At 42.2% G+C, this 13,762-nt stretch overlaps 1 pseudogene; it reads left to right on the top strand.

The window, feature by feature from the left end:
* LOC118635278 overlaps positions 1-13,362 on the top strand; it is a 69,877-nt pseudogene extending 56,515 nt beyond the window's left edge.
* Positions 13,363-13,762: the final 400 nt, after the last annotated feature.

Below are 13,762 nucleotides of genomic sequence, written 5' to 3'. Positions count from 1 at the left end.
TTCCTACATGATCCAGAACAATCTGAATAATAATGTGTAGTTTACTGAACTAAAAATACGAGAAAATTGAGCAAGAATATTGCATACTTTTTATTTATTAATTTATTTATTAAAACTAATCTTAACTGTCCTGGCCGGTTTGGCTCAGTGGTTAGAGTGTCCGCCTGTGATCCAGAGAGACCCGGGTTCGGTTCCCGCTAAGGGCATGTGACTCAGTTGCAGTTTGTCCCCGGCCCTGGTTGGTCATGCGGGTGGCAGCCACTCGATGTGTCCCTTTCACATCGATGTTTCTCTCTCTCTCTCTCTCTGTTCCTCTCTCTCCCTCCCACTCTATCTGAACAAAAAATGGAAAAATGTCCTCAGGTGAGGATAAAAAAAAAAAAAAAAAAAGAAAAAAAAAGCTAATCTTTACTGTTGAATGTATTACAGATGTTTTCCCTTTTTTTTCTCCATTGACCCCTTCCTCTGCAATCCCGCCCCCCTCCTGCCTTCCCCACACTATTGTCAGTGTCCACTGGTTATGCATATATGCATAGAAGTTCTTTGGCTTTCTAATTCTGTCCTCCCTCCCCTTCCCTTTGAGGTTCATTAGTCTAACTAATAATTTGTACTTAATTTTTTCATCTTTTTCACCCATACTCCCTACCTCCCTTTCATATGGCAAGCAATAAAAAGTTCTCTGTATCTATGAGTCTGTGTCTGTTCTGCTTGCTCATTTTGCTTGTAGATTCAATTGTTGATAGATATGTATTTATTGCCATTTTATTGTTCATATTTTTGTTCTTCTTCTCCTTCAAGAAGACCCTTCAACGTTTCATTTAATACTGGTTTGGTGGTGATGAACTTTTTTAGCTTTTTTGTCTAGGAAACTATATGACCATCAATTCTAAATGATAGCTTTGCAGGATAGAGTAATCTTGGTTGTAGGTTATTGCTTTTAATCACCTTGAATATCGCTTGCCACTACTTTCTGGCCTGCAAAGTTTATTTTGAGAAATCAGCTGACAGTCTTATGGGAGCTCCTTTGTAGGTTACAAACTGCTTTTCTTTTGCTGCTTTTAAGATTCTCTTGTTGTCTTTAACCTTTGGCATTTCGATTATGATGGGTCTTGGGGTTTGAACTCTTTGGGTTCATTTTGTTTGGGACTCTCTGTGCTCCCTGGACTTGTATGTCTGTTTCCTTCATTAAGTTAAAGAAATTTTCTGTCATTGTTTCAAATAGGTTTTTAATTTCTTGCTCTCTCTCTCTCTCTCTCTCTCTTCCTTCTGGAACCACCATGATGTGAATGTTGGCACACTTGAGGTTGTCCCAGAGGCTCCTTACACTATGCTCATTTTTCTGGATTCTTTTTTCTCGTTCTAATTGGGTGTTTTTTGCTTTCTTATATTCCAAATCAATGGTTTGCTCCTTGGTTTTACCTACTCTACTATTGATTCCCTGTAAATTATTCTTTATTTCAGTTAGTGCATCCTTCATTTATGACTGGCCTTTTTTTTTTTTATCCTCACCTCAGGACAATTTTGCATTACATTTAGATAGAGTGGGAAGGAGAGAGAGAGGAAGAGAGAGAAACATTGATGTGAGAAAGACACAGGACCTGGTTGCCACCCACACAACCCCAACCAGGGCTGGGGACAAACTTCAACCAGGTTACATGCCCTTAGCAGTAACCAAACCCAGTCTCTCTGGTCCCTGGGCTGACACTCTAACCCCTGAGCCAAACTAGTCAGGGCCTGACTGGTCTTTTTTTTATGTTGTTGATGTTCTCACTAAGTTCCATGGAGGTTTTCTTAAGTTCCTTGAATGTCTCACCAAGTTTCTTGAGCAACCTTATAACCGTGTTTTGAACTCTGCATCTGATTGGATGCTTATCTCCATTTTGTTTAATTATTTCCTGGAGTTTTGTTCTTTAGTTTCATTTGGGAAATGTTTCTTTGTCTTCTTATTTTGGCTGCTTCCCTGTGATTGTTTCTATGTATGGTAGAGCTGCTATGTCTCCTAGGCTTCATAGGGTGGCCTATGGTTGTAGGTGTCCTTTAGGATCCAGTGGCATAGCCTTCCTGATCACCCCAGCTGGACCCTCGATGTGCACCCCTAGTGTAGACTGTACACCCTTCTGTTGTAATTGAGCTTGATTGCTGTTAGCACATCAGTGGGAGGGATTACAGTTGTCCCTCACCACTTTACTCTTTGAGTGTTGAGGCTTCACTCTATCATGGTTTTTTTCAAATATATTCATTAAAAAGTTGATTGAGACAGTGAAAATAATACAGCACACGCTTGGTAGCCTGAGTCAATTATACACCCCTGTATTAAAATTAAAATTACTGTACATATTGACTGCAGGTCCATGTATTCAAGCACCCCAGGAATCCTTCAATGACAGATGCAACCACTAGAGTCTGGAATGAATTAACCATGATAAAGGAGGGACGACTATACTCAGGTTGATCAGCTGCAAGGACTGGCTGTGCCCACTGCTCACTGGCCTCTGACTACCTTGGAGGATCAGCTGTGTAAGGGCCCATCCCACACAGCAAAACCTACTTGATCAAGGCTCTGGTACCCACTGAGTCTGCTCATTGTGTGTGTCACTTGTGGAGGTGGTTGGGTGGTGGTGTTTCAATGTGGTTTGAAGATGTCCACTGGGTGTGCTGGTTCTGGGGAAAGGTCAGCCACTCCCTGTGTTCTATCTGAGGCAACACAGCTAAGCTACAAAATAATCTGCAGATGGCTACTTCTTGTGCTTGGCTTTGAGATGCCCAGGAAAAACCAAGTTGTGATTTAAGTTTGGCTGCTTCTAGTACCAGGCCTGGGGCCGCTTAATGACAGGTATGGGGCTCATTGAGACTAGATGCTTCTTATTTGAGAGATTTTAAGAAACCCTGAAGCAGGATCCAAGACAGGACAATCCTATGGTAAAGTCTTGGAAACAGCTTGGATGGACCTGAAAGTTGGGTGGGGCAGGGCCTCAGAGAATCACCAGTGTGGGGCAAACAGTGTGAGCAAGGTTTCTGGAGTCCCAGATATGTGGGTGGTCTGCCTGCCCAGGGAAGGGCTCACCAAAATAACAACAGCCTCTGCCAGCATGTCTGTCCAGGAGAAAGCTGCCTTTTCAGCCCTGGTCCCAAGGCCAAACAGCTCAGTTCTTCCCTGTATGTCTTTGGAGCCCCTCAAGCTGCCTCCCCTCCAAGCTTAGAGGGAGCAAGTCCAAATAATTCTGTGTGCAAGACCTTGAAGAAGAACTGCCTGGGGCTCCAGCAGCTACAGCCTCCTTCTGCCTCAATTCCCACTGTTTTATTCAGCCAGAAGTTATGGGGACTTCTCTTCCTGGCACTGGAACTTCAAGGTGAGTGCCGGGTGTGAGACGGAAACCCCTCACTCCTCAGGGAGAACCTTTCCAGCAGAAGTGTCCTTTTTGATTTTTAACCTCCACATGTGGATATGGGACCAGCCCATCCTTGCCTTTGCCCATCCTACAAGTCTCAGTGTGACTGCCTCTTTAATTTTGTAGTTGTAGGACTTCCATTCAGCTTGATTTCAGGTGGTTCTGAATGATGGTTGTTCTGTAGTTTAGTTGTAATTTTGATGTGGTAATGGGAGAAGGCAAGTACAGCATTCACCATGCTGCCATCTTGACCGAAAGTGCTATTGCATAATTTTTAAAACTGCTAAATTATTACTACATGTGTTAACATTAAAATGACTTTTTGCTCAAATTTCAAACCTATATGGTTTTCAGAAGATGCATTATAAGAAACATGTTCTTAAAACAAAATTACCCAAAGCAAATTTATATCACTGTGAAGGACAAACACATGCTATGTGAACATACAGTAAAAATTTTTTCCATTAAGCAAGGAAGGAGATATATATCAGCCAGAGTTAACCATTATATTGTATAGGTAACCATTGCATTGTGCAAACTAAAACTGTTTATCCCTCAGGTGTAATAGCTAACCAATTGTATAGTTAATTCATCCCTCAGGCTTAAGGGCTAGCCCACTATATAGTTAATTCATCCCTCAGGCATAATGGCTAACTTCAAATAACTGCTTCTGTACATGCTTGTTTGCTTGCAAACCTTTAGCCCAAATTCTTAACTAGGGCTAAGACAACTATATAAGCAGCCCTCACCTTGAGCTCCGGGCTGCTCTCTCCTCTGCATAGAATGGAACAGTCACTGCGCAGCTAATAAAGCTCTTTTAATTTGAACACAGTTCAAAGTTTGAGTCTGGTGTGTCTCCTTGGTCTACAACATCACAAATAAAAATGAGATAATCAGTACCTCTGAACTGCAACAAAATATGTGTTTTTATATAAAACAATGATTTGATTTGTTTGGACATAGAGATTATTTTAACTAAAATATTTTAACAGGGGTCTCGGAAAAATGGCGACAGAGTGAATGGAAGCTACACAGACCATCTCCCAGGACCAAACTGGATTTACAACGAAAATAAAGACAAATCATCAGGAAGGGGAAACTGAAAGAAATAACCAGGGACAATGACTCAATCCTGGTAGGCTTGCAAGGATGCGAGAGGGGGCCGGGAGCCCACGGTCCACAGTGGCGTGGGCTGACACCAGCGGACTCGGTGGGGACCAGGGGACTCAGCGGGAAGCTGCAACATTGCCTGGGTCCTGTGGCCTCGGCTGGGTGCTACGTCCTCGGATGGGTCCTGCAAATTTGTCTGGGTGCTACGCCATCGGCTGGTGCCTCAGCCTCGGCTGCCCTTGGCTGGGAGCAGCACCCTGGGGTTAAAAGTCCCAGGCAGGTCCACGACGTAGAGTCCAGACAGAGGCTAAATTGGCAACAGCCACTCACCTTGGGCTCTGGCAGAGAGAAGGCAGACTGGACGGGAACTGTGTGGGGACACTCGAGATTTGGAGGGTGCTCAGGGTTTTGCTGAGTGCAGCCACTCAGGACTGTAGTCATCTTACTCCTTCCCAGGGCCCTGGAGAGAGGTGGCGGCCCCTCCCTCGGAGATTCAACACCACCTGGTGGCCATTGAAATGCTAATTGAGGCCCATTATCAACCAGCATCTACCCCACCCTTGGGAAATCCTCTTACACTGAGCACCTGAGGGAGTTTCTCAGGCAACTCAGAAACCAAGGTCCTTCAGGTGACCTCTACTAATAGCCTCCAGGCAAAAAAAGCTAGAGGACAACTACCATTCCCTGGGCTAGCAACTCTAACCAGGAAAGTTAAGATTTGACAGTGGTGTTTAAAGTGGGTCCTCCCTGCCTCATCCAAACCCAGGAGAGGGAGCCAAAAAAAGCAAAACACCAACACCCAAGGGGAAAATTTGTCAGACTCCAAAGACCACTGTGATAGCCAAAATGGTGAAACAAAAAGAAAAGCCAAGGAAAGAACAAGAGACTTCCAACAAAGATGAGATAAATGAAATGCAGTTAAGCAAGTTAACAGAACTAGAATTCAAAGCCATGATCTTGAGGAAGTTCAAGATTAAGGGTAAGGATATAGAGATACTGAAAATAAGCCAATGGGAAATTAAAAACCACCAAGAAAAGATGAAAAATGACATATCAGACATGAAAAACACATTGGAAGGTCTAAAAAGCAGAGTAAAGGAAGCTGAGGAACGGACCAGTGAATTAGAAGACAGGGTAGAAAAATCAACCAATCAGAAAAAAAAAAATTTAAAAACAGGAAGACAGCATAAGAGAAATGTGGGACAACTGGAAACGTAATAATATTCGCATCATTGGAGTCCCCCAAAAAGAAGAAAAAGAGCAAGGGTTAGATAATATATTTAAAGAAATAGTGACAGAAAGCTTTCCTAATTTGGTGAAGGAAGAAGGCATTCAAGTTCAGGAAGCACAAAGAGCCCCAAGTAAAAAGAACCCAAACAGGCCCACACCAAGACACATAGTAATCAAAATGCCAAAAATTAAAGACAAAGAGAGAATCCTAAAAGCAGCAAGAGATAAGCAATAGGTTACCTACAAAGGAAATCCCATAAGGCTCTCAGCTGACTTTTTACAAGAAACACTACAGGCCAGAAGGGAATGGCATGAAGTAATCTAGATCATGAAAAACAAGGATCTGAATCCAAGACTACTCTACCCAGCATGGGAATCATTCAAAATAGAAGGTCAAATAAAGAGCTTCCCAGACAAAAAAAAAAACAAAAAAACAAAAAACAACTAAGGGAATATATTAGCACCAAACCAGCACTACAAGAAATGTTAAAAGGACTGCTGTAATTAGCAGGAGAAATGGAAGGAAGAATAGAAACCACAATAAACAGAAATGGCAATAAATAAGTACATATCAATAATCACATTAAATGTAAATGCATTGAATGTTCCCATAAAAAGATAGAGTAGCTGATTAGATAAGAAAGCATGACTCATCTATATGAATATAACAAGAGACCCACCTCACAACAAAAGGCTCACATAGATTGGAGTGAAGGGATGGAAAAAAATCTTCCAAGCAAATGGAAAAAAAAAAAAAAAAGCTGGGGTAGCAATACTCATACCTGATAAAATAGATTTCGTAATGAAAGCCATAACTATAGACAAAGAAAGCCACTACATAATATTGAAAGGATCTATCCAACAGGAAGGTATAACTTTGAGAAACATATATGCACCCAATAGAGGAGCACCAACATATATAAATAATCTTCTGGAGGACTTCAAAGGAGAAATCAACAGCAATACAACCAGAGCAGGAGACTTCAACACCCCGTTGACATCACTGGAAAGATCCTCTAGACAAAAAATTAGCAAGGAAACAGACACTCTAAATGAAGCACTAGACCAAAGGATTTAATATCTATCTACAGATAATTACACCCCAAAACTACAGAATCCAATTTCATCTTAAGTGCCCCTGGGACATTCTCAAACATAGACCACAGGTAAGGGCACAAACTAAGTCTCTACAAGTTCAAGAAGACTGACATCATAACAAGCATTTTCTCAGATCACAATGGCATGAAACTAGAAATCAATTGCAAGAAGAACATACAAAGATTTGAACACATGGAAGCTAAATAGCATGTTATTAAACAATGAATGGGTTACCAAGGAGATCAAGGAAGAAATTAAAAATGTCCTGGAAACCAATGAAAATGAAGACATAACAACATAAAATCTATGGGATGCAGCAAAAGCAGTTCTGAGAGGGAAGTTCATAGCACTACAGGCCTACCTCAAAAAACAAGAAAAATCTCTAATAGACTATCTAACCTCACAACTTAAAGAACTAGAGAGGAAACAAAAAGAAAACCCCAGAGCAAGTAGAAGGAAGGAAATAGTAAAGATCAGAGCAGAAATAAAGGACATAGAGACCAAAAAAAAGGATTCAAAGGAACAATGAAACAAAGAGCTGGTTTTTCAAAAAGAAAAAGAAGATTGATGGACCCTTAGCTAGACTCACCAAGAAACAAAGAGAGAGAACTCAAATGCACAAAATCAGAAATGAAAGAGGAGAAGTAATAACTGACACCACAGAAATACAGAAGATCATTAACAACTACTATGAACAATTATATGGCAACAAATTTGACAATCTAAGCGAAATGGACAAATTTCTAGAAACACATAGTCTCCCAAAACTGGACCAGGAAGAGATAGAAAACTTTAACAGACCAATAACAAGAGAAGAAATTGAAGATGTCATCAAGACTCTTACAGCAAACAAAAGCCCAGGCCCGGATGGTTTAATGGGGGAGTTTTACTGAACATTCAAAGAAGAACAAACACCCATTCTCCTCAAACTATTTCAAAAAAATTCAAGAAGATGGAAGACTTACAAACTCATTTTATGAAGCCAGCATAATTCTAATTCCTAAACCAGCCCTGGCCAGATTGGCTCAGCGGTTAGAGCGTCGGCCTGCGGTCCTGAGAGACCCGGGTTCGGTTCCCGCTAAGGGCGCGTACCTTGGTTGCAGTTTGTCCCCGGCCCTGGTGGGTTGTGCGGGTGGCAGCCACTCGATGTGTTCCTTTCACATCGATGTTTCTCTCTCTCTCTCTGTTCCTCTCTCTCCCTCCCACTCTACCTGAGCAAAGAATGGAAAAATGTCCTCGGGTGAGGATTAAAAAAAAAAAAAAAAAAACAGAAGAAGACACACAAAGACGAAACTACAGGCCAACATCCCTGATGAACATAGACGCCAAAAACCTGAACAGAATACTAGCAAATCGGATCCAACAATACATCAAAATATTATTCACTATGACCAAGTAGGATGAAAGGCTGGTACAATATTCACAAATCAATAAATATGATACACCACATAAATAAAATGAAGAATAAAAACCACATGATCATATCAATAGATGCCTAAAAAGCCTTCGACAAAATCCAGCATCCATTTCTGATAAAAACGCTCAGCAATGTGAGAATAGAGGGATCATTTAATATGATTATTGATATATATTTGTTTATTGCCATTTTTGTTTAGTGTGGTTATATTTTTTCTTCCTATTTCTCCTGCAAATTACAGCAGTCCTTTGAACATTTCTTGCAGTGCTGGTTTGGTGTTAATATATTCCCTTAGCCTTTTTTGTCTGGGAGCTCTTTATTTAACCTTCTATTTTGAATGATAGCCTTGCTGGGTAGAGTAGTCTTGGATGCAGATCCTTGTTTTTTATGACCTTGATTACTTCATGCCACTTCCTTCTGGCTGTAGTGTTTCTGTTGAGAAATCATTTGAAAGCCTTATGGGGTTTCCTTTGTAGGTAACCTGTGGTTACCTACAGGTTTATTAGTATTCTCTCTTTGTCTTTAATTTTTGGCATTTTAATTACTATGTGTCTTGATGTGGGGCTGTTTGGGTTCTTCTTACTTTGTATGCTCTGTGCTTCTTGAACTTGAATGCCTTCTTCCTTCACCAAGTTAGGAAACTGTTCGGTCACTTTGTCTTCAAATATATTTTTTAACACTTGCCCATTTTCTTCCTCTTCTGGGACTCCTATGATGCAAATGTTATTACATTTTCAGTTGTCCCACTTTTCTCTTCAGCTATACTCCCGTTTTTTAATTGCTATTTCCTTTTGATTTTCTGATTGGTTCATTTTTTCTACCTTGTTCTCTAATTCACTGATCGAGTCCTCATCTTTCTCTACTCTGCTGGTTAGTCCTTCCAATGTGTTCTTTATTTCTGCTATGTCATTCTTCATTTCCACTTGGTTCGTTTTCAGTGTTGCTATATCTTTACTCATGGTGCTGATGTCCTTACTCATGCTTTTGAGATTCCTCAAGGTCATGCCTCTGATAATTTGCTTAGCTGCATTTCATTTATCTCATCTTCCATAGAGTACTCTTGTTTTTCATTTGGGATTTTTTTTCCCCACCATTTTGGCTATCTCAGTGGGTTTTGGAGCCTGCCAAATTTTCTCAGTGGGTGTTGGTGTTCTGTTGTTTGTGGCTCTTTCTACTGGGTTTTGATGAGCCTGGGTGGGCCCATATTAAACATCACTGTCAATTCTTTCTTTCTTGGGTAGATTTGCAAGCCCAGGAAAAGTTCAGTTATCCTCTAGTTTTTTCCTGGAGGCTAGTAGTCTCAGTTATTCAGTGCCTTCGAATGTAGCCCTGGTTTTTTGCATAAGATAATTTCCAGAGGGTGGGATAGATGCTGGTTGTTAATGGGCCTAAATTTGCATTTCTTTCCCTCACCTGGGAAAAGGTGAATCTCTGAGTGTGGGGCTGCTGCTTTTATCCACAATTCTGGGAAGGAGCACACTGGCCACTGTCCTTTGTGGCCGCAACTCAGGAAAAACTGAGTGCCCTCCAAATCCCAGTTTTTCCCACATAGTTCCAGCCCACTCTTCCCTCCCTCTATTGTAGCCCCCCGGTGAGTGGCTGTGGCTATTTTAGTTCTCTGTCCCGGCTCTCTGTGCTGTGGAGTGGGCTTTGTCTTTATTCCCCAAGGGCGCTGCTCACAGTTAAGACTGCTGCTGTCTATCTGTGGGCTCCCAGCCCGCCAACCTCTGGCGCCTCCACAGGTTCTACCAGTGTCCCTGGTAATATGGTACTGTCTTGTTGCTTTTTTGAAAGGAACTGTCTTTATTGTAGTTTTAATTCCCTTTAGGTCCTGGAAGATCATCTGTGTGGCTTTCATTCACTCCACCTCCATTTTCACATCCTCTAAGTCTATCTTGTGCGCAGCTGGGTTGCACAGGCCTCTCTGGTGCCTGTGAACCTTGCAGACCACCGGGTAACTGGATCACACAATCCCACTGGGAACTGGGTGCTATGCCCATGTTATGGGCTGCTGGGTAGCACAGGTCTCTCTGGTGCTTCAGCACCCCAGAGGTCCCATGGGTAAGTGAATGGCACAGTCTCTGTTGGGTCACTCAGGCCTCTCTTGTGCTTCAGCACCCTGCAGGTCTAGTGCGTAACTAGATCACACCGTCCCTGCTGGGTCACACGTGTCTCTCTTGTGCTTGAGCACCCCGCAGGTCCCACGGGTAACTGGATGTCACAGTCCCTGCTGGGTTGCTCAGGTCTCTCTAGTGTCCCCGCACCCTGCAGGTCCTGGCAGCAAGCAGCTAGATTGCACCAGTCCCTTTGGGACTCTGGTTTCCCACCACTCTTGTGAGCTGCCAGGTTTATAGACTTCTATGGTGCCCCAGGTTCCGCTGCTGGTGGCTGGAGAGTGCTGCTGCCCTATGGGGCTCAACTCCTGCTTGGCTTTTGCTGTAGTTTTTGGGGATGGGTCTCAGCTGTTGTCTGTGTTTCTATTGCCTGTGGATGGATGTCTGCTTTCCAGCCTGTTACTGGGGCTTTATCTCAACTCTGATCAGGCTGCTATTATGGGGGATTGTGCTGGGCTCCGGGCTGTCTGTGGCTTCTGCGACTAGCACCTTGAGAACTCCATACTGTGCACTGGTCTGTGTTGACACAGAGTGTCCACTGGTCCGATGGTGCCAGGTGCACTGGTGGGCTCAGGTTGCTGGGCCCTATCTGCTCCCACTAAGTCCTCCCAAGGAAGACCTTGGATCTTCCAAAATGGTGGGACCTCCCCGTTGGGAAGGGAGAATACCCTGAAGAGCTGCCTGCTACGGTAGCTGGCTGCTCTGTCTACAGCACAGGAAATTTCTGCTCTGCGTTTCTGCACTGCAGGAGTTTGGTCATCTACCATCATGTCCACTCACACTCTCTCACACACTAGCTCACTCTCTCACAAGCTCACCCTCCCTCCAGTCCTGCCTGCCACCATCTTCTGACTTTTCTTTCTTTATTGATCTCTGTTCTTTCTTAATTGGTGTAGACAACATTTTTAACATGTTCCCACAAGATTCCTATTTTGTGTTCATTCAGTTAAATACTATCAACTGCTACTAAGGGACTTTCCAGGTGGAATTAAGATCACTAATCAACTAATCTTAAGTAGAGAGAGTACCCTAGATTATCCAGGTGGGCCCAGTAAAATCACAGGGACCCTGAAGAAAGCAAAGAGGAAAATAAGATACAGGCAACATAGATGCCTCAGAAGAGATTAGGTAGAAAAAGAGTCAAACATATTTTAATCATGATGGTAGAGGAAGTAAGTCAGTATTTTAGAAAAAGCAAGCACTCAGGAGATAACCAGGCCCTTTAGCTTAACCAGACCTTTTTTTGCTGCCTGCTTCTATAAACTGCTTACTGCTCTAGCATATAAAGAATGTCTACCTAGCCCACTATAAAGCTAGGCAAACCCTACAACTTGGGGCCCTACAATTTGGTGACTGCCTCCTCTGGGTCTGCATATGTGAATAAAGGAAGCTCTTTGTTTCCTCTGGTGTTAGGTCTGAGTCTTTTCCATAACAATGAGAGGGCCTCAATCTCTTGTTGCTGGAAGAGCCAGAACGTGTGGGAGGCCTCAAGAATCTGAGAACAGCTGCCAACCATGGGCTAGCAAGAAAATGAGGACCTCATTTCCATACTGCATGGAATTGAATTCAGCCAGCAGCCTGAATGAACCTGGTAGGTCCTCCCTTGAGTCCCCAGAGAGGACTACAGCATGGCCGACACCTCTTTCAGCCTTGTGAATCCCTTAAACAAAGGGACCACCTCAGACATGCTATACCTGGACTTCAAACCAACAGAAGTGTGAGATAATAAATTTGTTTTAAGGCCTTAAATTTGTGGCACTGTGGCAATAGGAGAAAATTAATAGTGCTGGGAATTCTGCAGTGAGGAAGAGACACAGTTAGCCCCCACTATATATTCCATGTACTCTCCTTCTCCTCTACTCCCTCTGCTTACTCTGAACCCTCCAAAAAGCAGAAACATTCTTAATTGTTTCATGCAGTTATAATCTAGAACTAGTGCCTGTATTAGTCAGGGTTCTCCTAAGAAACAGGCCTATATACAGATACATAAATGAGGAGATTTATTATAGGAATGGGCTCACGTGGTTATGGAGGCTGAGAAAGCCCATGATCTGCAGTTTGCAAGCTGGAAGCCAGGAGTGCTGGTGATGTAATTCAGTCCAAATCCAAAGTCTGAAAACTGGGTGGTTGATGGTATAAATCACAATTGGTCTAAAAGCCCAAGCACCAGGATCACTGATGTTCTAGGGCAGTAGGGAATATACATTTCAGTTTAGTGAGAGTAAGTTTGCCCTATCTCCATCATTTTGTTCTATTTAGGCCCTCAAGAGATTGGGTGTGAGGTTGATCTTCTTTACTCAGTCTACTGCAAACACATGGGGAGATTTTTTTTAATGCTAACGCCTAAGTAGCACCCAGACCAATTAAATCAGAAACCCTGCTATCAGTATCTTTAAATCACCCCAAGTAAGCCAATATACTGCCAAATTTGAGAACGACTGGACTAGTATTGAGTCCCCATATTTCCATTTATTAAAATCAATAAATGGAAGATCCACTTCAAATGCAACATCTCCCATGAAGCAGGTCCCTCAAATCCTTAAGAGTGTTGTATCTCACATGTCACTACTGATATTTATTCTGGGGCATATTTTACTGCTTATTTTCTTAAAACAACACAGCTTTGTTATCACACAGTTTCAAAAAGTCTCAAATATTATCACCCTAATCCAAAACACTTGCACCCTTTGCCGAGTCTAAGATTTTCCAAAGTAATTTATCTTATCTACTTCTCTACCTCTCACCCAAGTAATCCATACTTTACCTACCAAACAGAATTATTATTTCACCATGCAAATTTGATTATGGTATTACCTTCCTTTAACAGAAAAAAACAAAAAACGTTGTTTGATTTACCATGGTCTATAGATCCCTGCATGATTCATTTTTCTCTCCTTGTCCACCATTCCACAGGCACAGTAGCCTCTTTTTAGATGAAGTTCTTTGTTTACGATCTCACATGGCAAATAACACGGTGTCAGTTGGGGCTGCATTTATACCATGAAGTGTGAGTTCTCTTCCAAGCTCATTCTGGTTGATTGCCATAATCAAATTCCTTGTGGTTGAAGGACTAAGGTCTCTATTTTCTGGTTGGCTATCAACCAGAATTCACACTCAGCAATTAGGAGCAGCTCACAGATATTTCCCATGTGAATCTCCCCATTTTCAAATAAGCAGCAGTGTGTTCAATTCCCATGTGCTTTGAATCTCTGACTTCTACTGCTATCTGGGGAAAATTCATTCCTTTTAAAAGGACTCATGTAACAAGGTCAGGATCACCTGGATAATACCACTATTTTACAGTCATTTAATTTGTAAACTTAATTATATTTGCAATTTTATTTTTTGCCATGTAACATAATCAGGAGACTAACACCAAGGGGAGAAGCTTATGGGGCCATCTT

Source organism: Molossus molossus, unplaced genomic scaffold (assembly GCF_014108415.1).
Source record: "Molossus molossus isolate mMolMol1 unplaced genomic scaffold, mMolMol1.p scaffold_m16_p_2, whole genome shotgun sequence".
Taxonomy (NCBI): domain Eukaryota; kingdom Metazoa; phylum Chordata; class Mammalia; order Chiroptera; family Molossidae; genus Molossus; species Molossus molossus.
Note: the sequence above shows the minus strand (reverse complement) of the source record. Positions and strands in the feature narration are given on the sequence as shown.